This window comes from Bos taurus, chromosome 15 (assembly GCF_002263795.3).
Source record: "Bos taurus isolate L1 Dominette 01449 registration number 42190680 breed Hereford chromosome 15, ARS-UCD2.0, whole genome shotgun sequence".
Taxonomy (NCBI): domain Eukaryota; kingdom Metazoa; phylum Chordata; class Mammalia; order Artiodactyla; family Bovidae; genus Bos; species Bos taurus.
The window spans coordinates 41,959,742-41,972,366 of NC_037342.1; the positions used below are offsets into that span (position 1 = coordinate 41,959,742).

The 12,625-nt window shown below is 44.6% G+C and overlaps 1 non-coding gene across 1 annotated transcript; it reads right to left on the reverse strand.

The window, feature by feature from the left end:
- Positions 1-1,222: 1,222 nt before the first annotated feature.
- Positions 1,223-1,295, reverse strand: TRNAG-CCC (transfer RNA glycine (anticodon CCC)). Its single transcript has one exon. It is a non-coding gene; the product is annotated as a tRNA-Gly (tRNA).
- Positions 1,296-12,625: the final 11,330 nt, after the last annotated feature.

Consider the following 12,625-nt stretch of genomic DNA (forward strand, 5'->3'; position numbering starts at 1 on the left):
TGTAAAATAAGGAAAGAATACTATTTACTTATAAATTCTTGTGTGGGTGGTGGTAGTGGTTTAGTCGCTAAGTTGTATCCGATTCTTGCTATTTCATGGACTGTAGCCCACCAGGCTCCTCTGTCCATGGAATTCTCCAGGCAAGAATACTGGAGTGGGTTGCCATTTCCTTCTTGGGGATCTTCCTGAACCAGGGATCGAACCTGCCTCTCCTGCATTGCAGGCAGATTCTTTACCACTGAGCTACCAGGGAAGCCCCAAATTCTTGTGTAGATTAAAGTAATTCATATGAAGGGCGTAGTAGGGCTTATCTGGCATGCATTACTGTGGATTGACTGCTAACTGTATAACCATAAACCACCTTCACCTTCTTGATTTTGCATAAAATTGTTAGGAACTGCCTTCCCAACTTGGTGTACAAGCAAAGTCATCTTCTTTGAAATTTCCAAGTACCCACAATCCTGCCTTTTAGCTGGAAGTCCAGTATCTTCCACTCAAGATGTCTTTTCCCTTGAATTTTCTAATAACCTCAGAGGCTTACTCAGTCCAAACATACAGTCTTGCCTCCAAATCCCAAGCAAAGAACTCTAGAGCCTTATTGGTCCAATGATGATGTTGCTGCCCCTGTTTCTGTTTCCATCATATGGCGTCACAGTTGAAAAAAGTCTCAAATAGTTGTGATCATTGCCATAGCAATGCCTTCATTGGTCTAGAACTCTCTGTGGTAGATTGTCTTTACCCTCCTTGTGAAAGGGTTGTATTTTTCACTTCGCTGATGTCCAGCTTGGCCCTATGACTTGCTTTGGCCAATGAAACGAAAGTAACACAAGCTGCTTCCAGTCTGAAACTTCAAGAGCCATCACTCTCTTTTTCTTCTGCCACAAAATTGGCAATGTGGGGTTACTCCTTTAGTTTGAGTCCTGGAGAGAAGAGTTCATGGAGCAGAATGAAACCACATCCAGAATGTAACATGCCTAAGACATAAACCTTTACTGTTGTAAGCTGCTGAGAATTTGGAGTTTTTTTGTTACTATAGTATAACCTTCTCTAATTGACTGATATATCCTCTTGAGTCACAGGAGTGTCTCTTATTTAGGTTCTAAAGTTATAGCATTTTTGGAAAGATTTATTTATTTGGCCACATCAGTTCTTAGTTGTGGCACGTGGGGTCTTCAGTCCTCATCGTGCATGCAAACTCTTAGTTGTAGCATGGGGGATCTAGTTCCCTGACCAGGGATTGAACCTAGTCCCTCTGCATTGGGAGTGCAGAGTCTTAGCCATTGGACCACCAGGGAAGTCCCCTAAAGTTATAGTTCTTTTAATTCATATGTTTGACTCAGGCTTTATACCCAAAGCACACCACTACATCAAGGTGGCTTGGTTGAGAGGGGCCTGCAGCCTCCGTTACGAGCTCCACCCTCCCCAACCCCTTTTCTCTGTAACTACTGAGGCTCTTATCACAGGTCCCAGCCCAGACCCTCACGATGTGTGCCCCTCTGGGGCCCTTGGTATCACTTTCTGCTCACAGATTCCAACTGGGGCCCTCCCAATACATCAATGAGATTGCAATAATATTCCTGCAAAAAGAAAGGGTTAGGGGCTGAATGCCCTTGCTTCCTGTGCAGATTTACCACAGTGGACGTATCACAGATGTTTGGGAGAGATAGTCTTTGTCAGACTACAGGAGTTTGTTACATCTCTTTCCTGTGTACAAGTGCTTATTTGCCTTATATTTGTTAGGGGAGGTCACTTGGTTGATTTTTCCCCCATAGTAGATACAGTCTACCCCAATATAGTTTGCTATTCCCACTTCTAATGACAGCAAAAATTATAGGGTTTTTTTTTTGAAGTCCACATTAGCAGCCCCTCTGTTATTTGTAGATGTTATATGGAGGTCTTAATGAGAGGGCCTGAGGGCAAAGCGAAGAGGTAAATGATTCACAAAGAGGTAACATCATTTGTTCTACCCCATTCTCCTTTTCTCCTTCTGCTGCTGCTAAGTCACTTCAGTCGTGTCCGACTCTGTGCAACCCCAGAGACGGCAGCCCACAAGGCTCCCCCGTCCCTGGGATTCTCCAGGCAAGAACACTGGAGTGGGTTGCCATTTTCTTCTCCATTTCTCCTTCTAAAAACTCCAAAAAATAAGATGAAACTCTGAGAGTTCAAAGAACTATTCTAGTGCAAAATCGAAGGCGACATCACTCAGGGTTTCATATTAACACAACTAGAAAAGGTATGTGAAGGGTCTATGGTCAGCAATGGATCTGTTTTTTAAGTTTTTGCTGTGCTGCGTCTTCTTTGCTGTGCGGGCTTTCTCTAGTTGCAGAGAGCAGGGGTTACTCTTTAGCTGCGGTGTGGGGGCTTCTCGTGGCGGTGGTTTCTCTTGCTGTGGAGGACAGGCTCTAGACACACAGCTCAGTAGTTGTGGTGCATGGGCTTAGTTTCCCCATGGCACGTGGGATCTTCCAGGACCAAGGATTGAACCCGTGTCCCCTGTATTGGCAGGCAAATTTTTAACCGCTGTACCATCAGGGAAGTCCAGCAATGGATCGTTTAAGCACGAAGGAGGAGGGAAGACCTAGCCAGGCTCAGGGAGAGGAGCTCTCAATACAGGGAGTAGAGACCTTTCAGTCGCTGTTGTCTGGTCTCCCTCTGCCAGTGGGTGTAAGCAACAGAATGGCATTTTAGAAGTGTCTTTCTGGCTACTGAGGTGGGGGGACTGGATTGGATTGGACAAAGGCAAGAGTAAAGGCAAGCAGACTCGTTAGCAGGAAGTAGAAAAGACACATGTTTATTGAATGAATGAATGAATGAAGAAATGAATAGTAAGCTGTGGATTTTAAGCTGTGACTTTGAGTCCCTGAACATGTGCGTGCTAAGTTGTTTCAGTCATGTCTGACTCTTTGTAACCCCATGGACTGTAGTCCACCAGGCTCTTCTATCCATGGGATTCTCCAGGCAAGGATGCTGGGGTGAGTTGCCATGCCCACCACCAGGGGATGTTCCCAACCTTGGGATAGAACCCATGTCTCTTACATCTCCTGCATTGGAAGGCATGTTCTTTACCACTAGCACCACCTGGGAAGCCCCTTTCCATCCCTACTCTTGGCCAAAGGCCATTCTCTGTGGTGTGTGTCATGTTCCCTAAGGGCTATGGAGGGTCTTCAGACTTCCGGAAGAGAAAAACTCTTCCCTTACTGCTGTCCTCCACTGACTCTACGGATTCCCACTCCTTCCTGGCAGGTCCCTTGGACGGTAGCCCCTGAGATCCTCTCCTATTTTGCTTTGAGCAATTTGGAGTTTTTGGAGCTTGACCATAAGCTGGCATAAAGTCTGGTTCTAGGCTTTGGCATGTTCCCTCTTCTTCACCTCTCATAGTTCGGAGCCTTTTCTCAGAGGCTTTCTGGTTCACATCACAATTTTAGCCCACCAAAATCCTCACCCCATCCCATAGATCTACATTTGAAGCACAAGCAGATTCCTTTGGGTCATAGGGTGACAACTTCCATGCAGAGCCAAAGCTATGCACTTCCAAGGGGTAACTTATCCCTTTGGCCCTTACAGCTCTTAGGGAACCCATCACCCAGGGGCCCTGCCCTCAGGGTCCAGCCTTACAGTTTTTCATTCCCAGAGTATTTTCAACATTCAGAAAAAAACAAAAATAAATCAAAACAAGGAGCAGCATTCCCATCCAAGAAAGACAAGGGAGGTCCCTAGCACCCCTCAAAACTAGCTTTTGGAGAATCCAAAACAAGCTGTAAGATGTCTTTTGCTTTTAATCCAGAAGAAGAAGGGATGATCACAAAGAAAGGCTCAGATCCAAAGTGAATTCTTTTGTCTAGTACATGGTTTATTTTAAATTTGAAAGTTCAAGGTTACACAAACAAATGGATTGGATGGGACATTTGTGAATTCTGAAGCATAGACATTTCTCCATGTTTGGAGGATGTGCTCAGATATGTGTTTGTGCAATTTTTGTCATTGTTGAAAGAAAAGAGGTAATGAGCCTGAGGATCACTGTACCCAGAATGTTGTGAAAAATAAAGAAATGATATTACAGGGCCCAGAATCCCAAGGATGGGAAGGAGGGTAAATATGGCCCTAGTTGGTTTTATCTTCACATGGCCCCAGGAAACCTGGTTGAACAACCTTTTTCGGATATATCACACCATAAGTTCGACAGAACGGAATTTACTGACTAAATGGAATAAATTGGGCAGATAAACTGCTGTCAAGATGATTGACCTACAGAAATGTTCCTCCTACTTTTCTTTCATTTTTACCTACCTGATTTTGTCTAAATCTCTTTTTATGAACTCGACTCTAGATTGCATTGACTTCATCAGGCAGCTTTGAGAGAGGGATTTCCTGGGGGTGAAAATCATATTATTCATCAGCAACTGGATTGAAGGAAAGAGCCTGGGACTTAAGGTGTTTAGGTCCAGCTCTTTCAAAGAAGAGCTGTGTGATCCTGGATAAGGAATTTCATTTCAGTACCTTAACCTGGAAAATGCAGACTGAACACTTTGGGAGAATTCACTTTGAAAATAAGTGATGGATATAAATCACTGTGTATAGTACCTGGTACAGAGTAAGTTTTGTAAGTCATGATATAACTCATGATGGAAAAAAAAATACTCTGCCTGTTTTGTAAGGGCAAAAAAGCAATTAGGAGGCAATTGCATTGATGACTGGCAAGAAATCATGAAGGCCTAGACCTGTAGTATTGATAAACATAGTAAGAAATGGTCAGATTCTGGATGTATTTTGAAAATACAGCCAACAGAATCTTCTGATGGATTCCCCGTGGGGTGTGTGAGGAGCAGGAAGGGAAATAATGAGCCATGTTTTGTGTTTGAGCAGCTCAAAGGATGGACTTGCCATTTACCAAGATGGAGAAAGCTGAAGGCAAAGCAGGCCCTTGGGTTAAGTTGGAGCTGACTGTGAGACACCCAAGGGAAGGTGTTGAGTGGGCAGTTGGATATATGACTTTGGAGTTGGGAGGAGAGGTCCAGAGTGGACATGAACATTTAAGAGTCTTCAGAGAGTTTAAATAAATGATATTTAAAATCATGAGCTCAAAAAGATTCTCTTGGGAATAAGTGCAGATAGAAAAGAATCTAGGCCTGAGAACCAAGGCCCAGAGAAGTCTAGCGTTCCATACTGGGGAGATGAGGAAGAACAAATGCACACCCTCTCTCTTCCTTCTTTTCCTCTTTTTTCTGCTTTTGTTGTTATGAAAGGGGACTGTTCTATTTAGTTCAGTTAGCCTTCACTTGAACAAAACTACTTGCAAGAGTTCTTTTGGGTTTGCTCTTAAAAAGTGATACATGCTCTTCACAACTTCAAAGTAGTTTTAAAAAGGAAAAACACCCAACTCTGGGCTGTGGAAGAGGCCTCGTGGTGCAGGCATCCAATCAGCAGTCAGTGCATCTGGAGATCAAGTTCCTCTCAGGATTAGTGAAATCGAGCTTTTGTTAGCATTAATTTAATGGTGGAATGTCAACTCACAAACCTCAAAAATCCTTTTATGCTTCACACCTTTTTTCTTTTTTCATAAAAAAATGCAAACTCCCAAATGTATGTGAAGCCTGAAAGGACAATCTGAGAAAGGTTTGTCTCTTCCTTTGGTGAAATAAACAATCTGTTGTGTCATGGCACCTGCACAGAAATCCTGTGTTTGAAGAACAAGTTGAGACTACACTGTTATTCAGGATAGTTAGTGGTGGGGGCAAAGTAGAGAGAGCTCTACTTATGTAAAGATCTGGGAGTCTCAGTGGACTGTGGATTTTCAATGAGCCAAGAATGACTTGGTTGTCACAGCACACTGTTGCCAAGTGCATGATGAAATGAGTCTCATTGCCTTCACATCCCAGGCCTCACCAAATCCCTGAAAATTGGCTTCTAATTCCATCTATTGACATGGCCCTCCCAAATATCCAATAGCTTATTTACAGTCTTCTTCACTTGTGATTTAAAGGTCTCCTAGAGATCCGCATTTCTAAAGTCTATTCCACTAGTCTAGACATCTCTCAAGGAACAATCCTTGCAATCCTGTATTTCTAACCATCTTCTGGGCATCTCCATTTGAGTGTCTCCATCTGGGTATTTCCATCCAGGCATCCCACCAGCATCTCAAACTGAACTGATCTTTCTTGACCAGTGAGTGCCTGCTCCTGGCTGCCCTGTGGTATTAACATTCACTTTACCTGCCCAGGGATCAGGTCAAAATTCTGGAGCCACCTGACCTCTTCTTTCCACACCCCACATGCAGTTAGGTTGCAAATTTATTGAGTCTATGTCTTTCTTCCCACTCTTATCACTGCTGTTACTACTTCTGTGCAAAGCTTCCTGCGTTCAGTTATCCGTGTGTCATCTCCACGGGGATGTTTCATAGTCATCTACACACTTGACATGTCCAAAATGGGACTCTGGAGTCTATTACTCCTGTACCCCAGCTGGCTTTCACATCTCCATAAATGACTCCACTGTATATCCAGTTGCTCAACCTGGTTCTTCTCTCCTGAGAGCCACATGTCTATGGGGTGTTTCAGGAGCACCTAGGCTAATGTTTACCCCAGTCACTCCACTATAGCCATGTGTTGTTAAAATGTCAAGGTACCTCCCTGCCAGTTGGTAAACAGCTCCTACTCTGAGACCCCTGACTCTCCTCCACCACCTCAGTTGCCCTGGAATCTCCCCCAGAATTCCCTAGATTTCCCCATGACCTGGCAACTCAGATCATGAGGAGATCTAGTGTTGGTGCCTCATACTGCAGGGGATCTCTAGGATCCAGTGACTCCAGTAATATAGCCATTGATACCTATTACAATTGGCCAGCATGTGGGTCATAACAGATATTTTGAAGATAATCCCCAGTATTACCCATTTTGAAAAAGAAGAAATTGACACTGAAGAGATTACATAATTTCCCTATAATTCCTTGGAGTCCATGTGGCTCCAAAGGACTTTTATCAGTTATCTCTTGACTGGTCCCACTGTCCTACAACAATCGTCCCAAAGCCTAACTTTCACCACACACTAGTCCTGCTTAGAAACCTCCTGGGGCTCCCAATCCACATGGAGTTAAGTCCAAACTCAAGCCTGGGCTTCAAGGTTCCTTCATAGTCTGAACAACTCAGGTCAGCTCCATGACAGAAGCCCTGCCACTGCATTCCTGAGCACTTTCCTGCTTCTCCACTTAGACCCACACCACTTATTCCTCTAGGAACAATCTCCCTGACCCACTCTTCACATCTTGAAACCTTGACCTGTTTGGACACCTGACTGCCTCAAATGCCCACTCCTCCAGAATCAAACCTTCCTCATTGTCCCCGCTTCTTCTTCCTTGGAGCATCTGCAGCTCTTGGGTTCAAGTTCAGCAGCCCAGCCCATCCATGGTTGCTAACCACATTCTTCCTTACAGAACAGTTTTACTCTAATGCCTATGTAAGCACACAGAGAGAGTTTGTAAACCACTTTCACACACCTTGTAATCACAGATGTTACTTACCTTCTTGCATCTTATCCCATAAGCTCCTGGAGGACAGGAGTCACATTTTGCTCATCTGTATAACCTCACTACCAGCAGAAGTCCAAGCACAAGTCATGCACACAGAACACGTCCTTGAAACAAATGGGTCGGTCATGCTCTTGAGGTCGAGTGGAGAAAGTGGAGGATAATTTTTCTGGCGGCTGTTCTCCCCAGGACTGGCCTAATGCAGTCAGGATGCCAGGATCTTAGCCACTAGACCACCAAGGAAGTTCCCCAAGTCTGCTCTCCTGAAGTTGACACCCTGAGATTCTAGAGTGGCAAAGATAAGTTTTATAATTGTAAGGCACTAGCAGGCTCCTTGACCTCTCCATATCCCAGGTTCCTCATCTAGGACCTAGGGGTGAGAAGGCCTACATCACGTGGGCTTGGTGAAGACTGACTAGACCTTATATGTAAAGTTGCTAACAGAGTGCCTGGCACCACGTTCAGTCAATGACACCTGTCATTGTCCCTTGCATTGACACCTGGATGTCATTCCTGCCAATTTGGCCACTTATCTGTTCACTTACTCATCCAGGGCCTCCTAAGTACTGGGCATTTCACAGAGTCCCTACGTATAAAAGGGGCAGGGAGGCCAATACTCCCAGTGAGGTCAGCCCAGTCCCTGAGCTGGCAGAGTTCTTGGCAAGCTTCTGCTTCTCCTGGCTTGGCTTCCCTCAGCCCCAAGATGTGCTTTTGGCCTGGGATTTTTAAACTTCTTCCCTGGCTTTGAGTCAGAGGGCCTGAGGGGAGTGCGTCCCCCAGTCGTGTGCCAGTGCGCCTCCACTGGCCTACCACTTTGATGTTGAGGACATGTGATTGTCTCTGATGGGAATGAGTGATGGATGAACTGGAGATTTGGGTAGAGTGAGGCCAAATCCCTGTGTGGCTCCAGGAACAAGGATAAATATAGCCCGAGTAATTGCTCATGCTCTTTTAAGGATTAAAAGTCAGCTTTCAGGCAAGCTGTGAAGCTCCATGACCAGGACAGCAAAGGACACAGTGCCTTTTTTAGAGCTGTGTCAACACTCCTTGTATACTGCTGGGTCCCAGGCCTCCAAATACTGTTACTGTTTAAGTAAGGGGTCACCTTCTCTGGTCTATACTGCATGAGGGCAGGGATGGCTCTGAAGTGTCCCTACCACATCCCATCAGCCAACTCTAGCCTGGCACACCCAAAAAACATTTTAAATGAATATGTGAGCTGTGAGAAGGCTGCATTTTTAAAATAACTTTTAGAATAAGATCTATAGACATATATACACTACTATGCATAAAATAGATAATTGATGAGAACCCATTGTACAACACAGGGAACTCTACGCAGTGCTCTCTGGTGACCTAAATGGGAAGAAAATCCAAAAAGAGGGGATATATGTAATGGCTCAGACGGTAGAGCATCTGCCTGCAATGCAGGAGACCTGGGTTTGATCCCTGGGTTGTTAAGATCCCCTGGAGAAGGGAATGGCTACTCACTCCAGTATTCTTTCCTGGAGAAGTCCGTGGACAGAGAAGTCTGGCTGGCTACAGTCCATGGGCTTGCAAAGGGTCAAACACGATTGAGCAATGAACACTATATGTGTGTCTATAGCTGATTCGCTTTGCTGTACAGCAGAAACTGACACGGCAGTGTAAAGCAACTATACTCTAATTTAAAAAAATAATAAAATCTGTGATCTAGTTAACAATAAGGTACCAGTGCCCACTTTCTGGCTTTCATATAGTCGTATATGCTATCACCACTGGGGGAAGCTGGGGGAAGTGTACATGAGACTCTTTGTACTATTCTTGAACTTCCTGCATTTCTGTAATTATTCAAAAATAAAAAGTAAGAAACCCAAAATAACCTTTAGTCAGGCTCATGCCAATACTCTGACACTTGGGGGAGGCAGTGCTGGAAGATGAATTAACTAAATCCCTGTTTCTAGCAATGCTTCTGTTTCATTACTATTTTTGAATGTAAACATATGACTTATTCACATGATTCAAACTTTAAATGTATAAATAAAATACACAGTGTATACTCTTTGCCCCAGCCACTTAGATTTCCTCCCCATAGGCTACTACATGCTAAGTCACTTCAGTTGTGTCCGACTCTTTGAAACCCTATCGTCTGTAGAGCCCACCGGGCTCCTCTGTCCATGGGATTCTCCAAGCAAGAATACTGTAGTGAGTTGCCATGCCCTCCTCCAGGGGATCTTTCTGACCAAGGACTGAACCTGTGTTTCTTATGTCTCCTGCATTGGCAGATGGGTTCTTTACCACTAGTACCATCTGGCAATTAATGTTAATGTTATTTATTTCTTGTGTTAATTTTAGTGAGATTGTGTGTACACATACATATGTACTTGTGAGTATGTATGTGTGAATGTGACTATATTTGTGTGTGTGTTTACATATCTATGCTGTTCTGTTATCCTACTTTTTCTACTTAACCGTGAGATCTTGGAGGCTTTTCCTGTCCCTGCATTTCCCCACCCTGTGCTGTGGCTATACCCATCATTTTTACGGCTGACAGTTGGTGGACACTTACGTTGTTTCCAATCCTTCTGCTTTTATACACAAAGCTGCAGTGAATAATCGTGTTCATTTGTCATTTCCCCAAGCGTGGGAATATGTTTGCAAAATAAATTCTTAGGTGTGGAATTGGATCAAAGGATACAAGCCTTGTAATTTTGATCATGCTAAATTGTCTTCTATAGAGCGTGCTCATTTCACACACCCATCAGTGACGTGCTTTATGAAATGTGTGTTAATATAGTGATTTTAAATGTTATTTGGTGACCCTTTTGTGAGTCTGGTGAAAGCTGTAGGCCTGTACCCAAGAAAAACAGAAATCACACAGTATTTTGCACACAGTTTCAATTGGCTCAGAGACTCCTGAAGGCTATCCATAAACCCTAATTTAAGAAATTAGGCTGAAGAGAAGGAAGTATGGTACGGGGACAGACTTTTAGGGCCAAACCACCTAAGTTCACTTCTTTGCTGTACAGCTTACTGGCTGTGGAACATCACACAGGTCTTTTTGCCCCTTTAAACCTTATTAGTTTCCTTTTCAAAAGAATGGTATAATAGCTCTATTTCACGGGGCACATAGGAAGGTACATGCTTTTATGGAGAGTGTCTAATATAGTGATTAGAATATCGTAGATGTTCAATATAAGGTTTATATAACACATACAGACACATAGACACACAGACATACACTCACACCTCCTTCCTCACATGCACACAAACTGAAGTTTCTAGTTGTCTTTGCAGGAATTGCTGCTAGATTCATAAAATCAACTTTTGGAGTACCATTCCCTAAAATGGGGTTTTTGGACCAACTGCATAAGTGAGAATCACCCGAGGGCCTTAAATAAAATATAGGTTTCTGGGCCTCACTTTAGAGCCACAAGATTAGAATTTCTAGAAAAGGGGTCCAGAGAGTTTCACACTTGATGATTCTATTGCACAATGAAGTTGGAGAAACAGCAGTAAAGAGTTTGGTAATTCATTCTAATCCCTCTACTTGCAGTTCTAGTAGCTATCACGTTGTGGTTTTGCCAGTGGGAGCCTGTTCCCAGTCGATGGATAGGTGTAGGTGCCTGAGGGAAAGCATGGCTAGTACCCATGAGTCTTCTCTGGTTCCATCTACAGAAATAGTTATTTATGGGTTTGACAGACAGCATGTAGTATAGTCTCATCAGGAATCTCTTTCGTAACAAGCAAGGAGAAGAGACAGTCCAGGACTGGATGTCCGTGGAAGGGGCTGGGATAGAAGCACAGTGGGCTAGGTTTGGGGGAGAAAGCCTGCCACAGCCAGGAACTGAGGATAAGGACTGTATGCAGCCAGGCAGCTGTCACCAGGAGGGCTTGAGGCCACACGTCTCGAGGCACCGACACCTAGAGCCCTCAGCATGACTGGCGAACACTTTCTGAGGTGGTAAGTGATGGCCCACCACTAGAGTTGCCAGATTTAGCAAATAAAAATACAGGATGAGCCATTAAATTTCATTAAATTAGAATTTCAGATTTTATATATATATATATATACGTACATACACACATATATGGGGCTTCCCTGGTAGGTCAGCTGGTAAAGAATTCACCTGCAATGCAGGAGATGCCAGTTTGATTCCTGAGTTGGGAAAATCTCCTGAAGAAGGAATAGGCTACCCACTCCAGTATTCTTGGGCTTCTGGGGTGGCTTAGATGGTAAAGAATCCGCCCGCAATGCGGCAGACCTGGGTTTGATCCCTGGGTTGGGCAGATGCCCTGGAAGAGGGCATGGCAACCCACTCCAGTATTCTTGCCTGGAGAATCCCCATGGACAGAGGAACCTTGTGGGTTACAGTCCATGGAGTCACAAAGAGTCAGATACTACTGAGCAATTAAGCACACAGCACAGCATATATATGTGTGTGTGTGTATGTAAGCATGTCCTGTGCAATATTTGGGACATACTTATACTAAAATAGATATGTGTTATCTGAAATTCAAGTCTAAGTAGGTGTCCTGCATTCTATCTGGCAGTCCTACATAGGATTTCTCTGAGCTGCCTCTAACTGCTGAAAAGGGTTGGAGACCCCATGTGACTGGCCAGGGCCCACAGCACCATGATCTTTCTCTGGGTGGGGGGCTGCACCCAAGGTGGTGAGGAGCGAGTAAGGGCAAGGTGTGGACTTCAGGAGAGAGCAGCTCTTCCTCACCTGTGTCTGAGCAGGGGCAGGAAACTCACTGGTATTGATAAGCAAGTCTGAGATGCTAGCACTCTGCTAAGCCTTTCAGTATCATCTCATCAAATCCTCCTGCAACCCTAGGAGTTAGGCATTGTGATCCCAGTGATTCCCACTTTAGAGATGAGGAGACTGAGGCTCCACGAGGTTAAGACCACAGGGCTACTCAGTGGAGGAGCAAGGACCGAAGCCCTGGGGCGGGTGCCAGGTCTGGGATTAGCTGAATCTTCCAGGCCCTTCTCTCTGCTAATCCCGAGGGTTTAAGGTGGGAGCAGCCCCCACCTCCCAATCCCCGGGACAGGAAATGTTCCCAGTCTCGCTGGCGCTGGGCCAGGGTCTTGTCCAGACTCACATGCTCGCTGGAGACTCC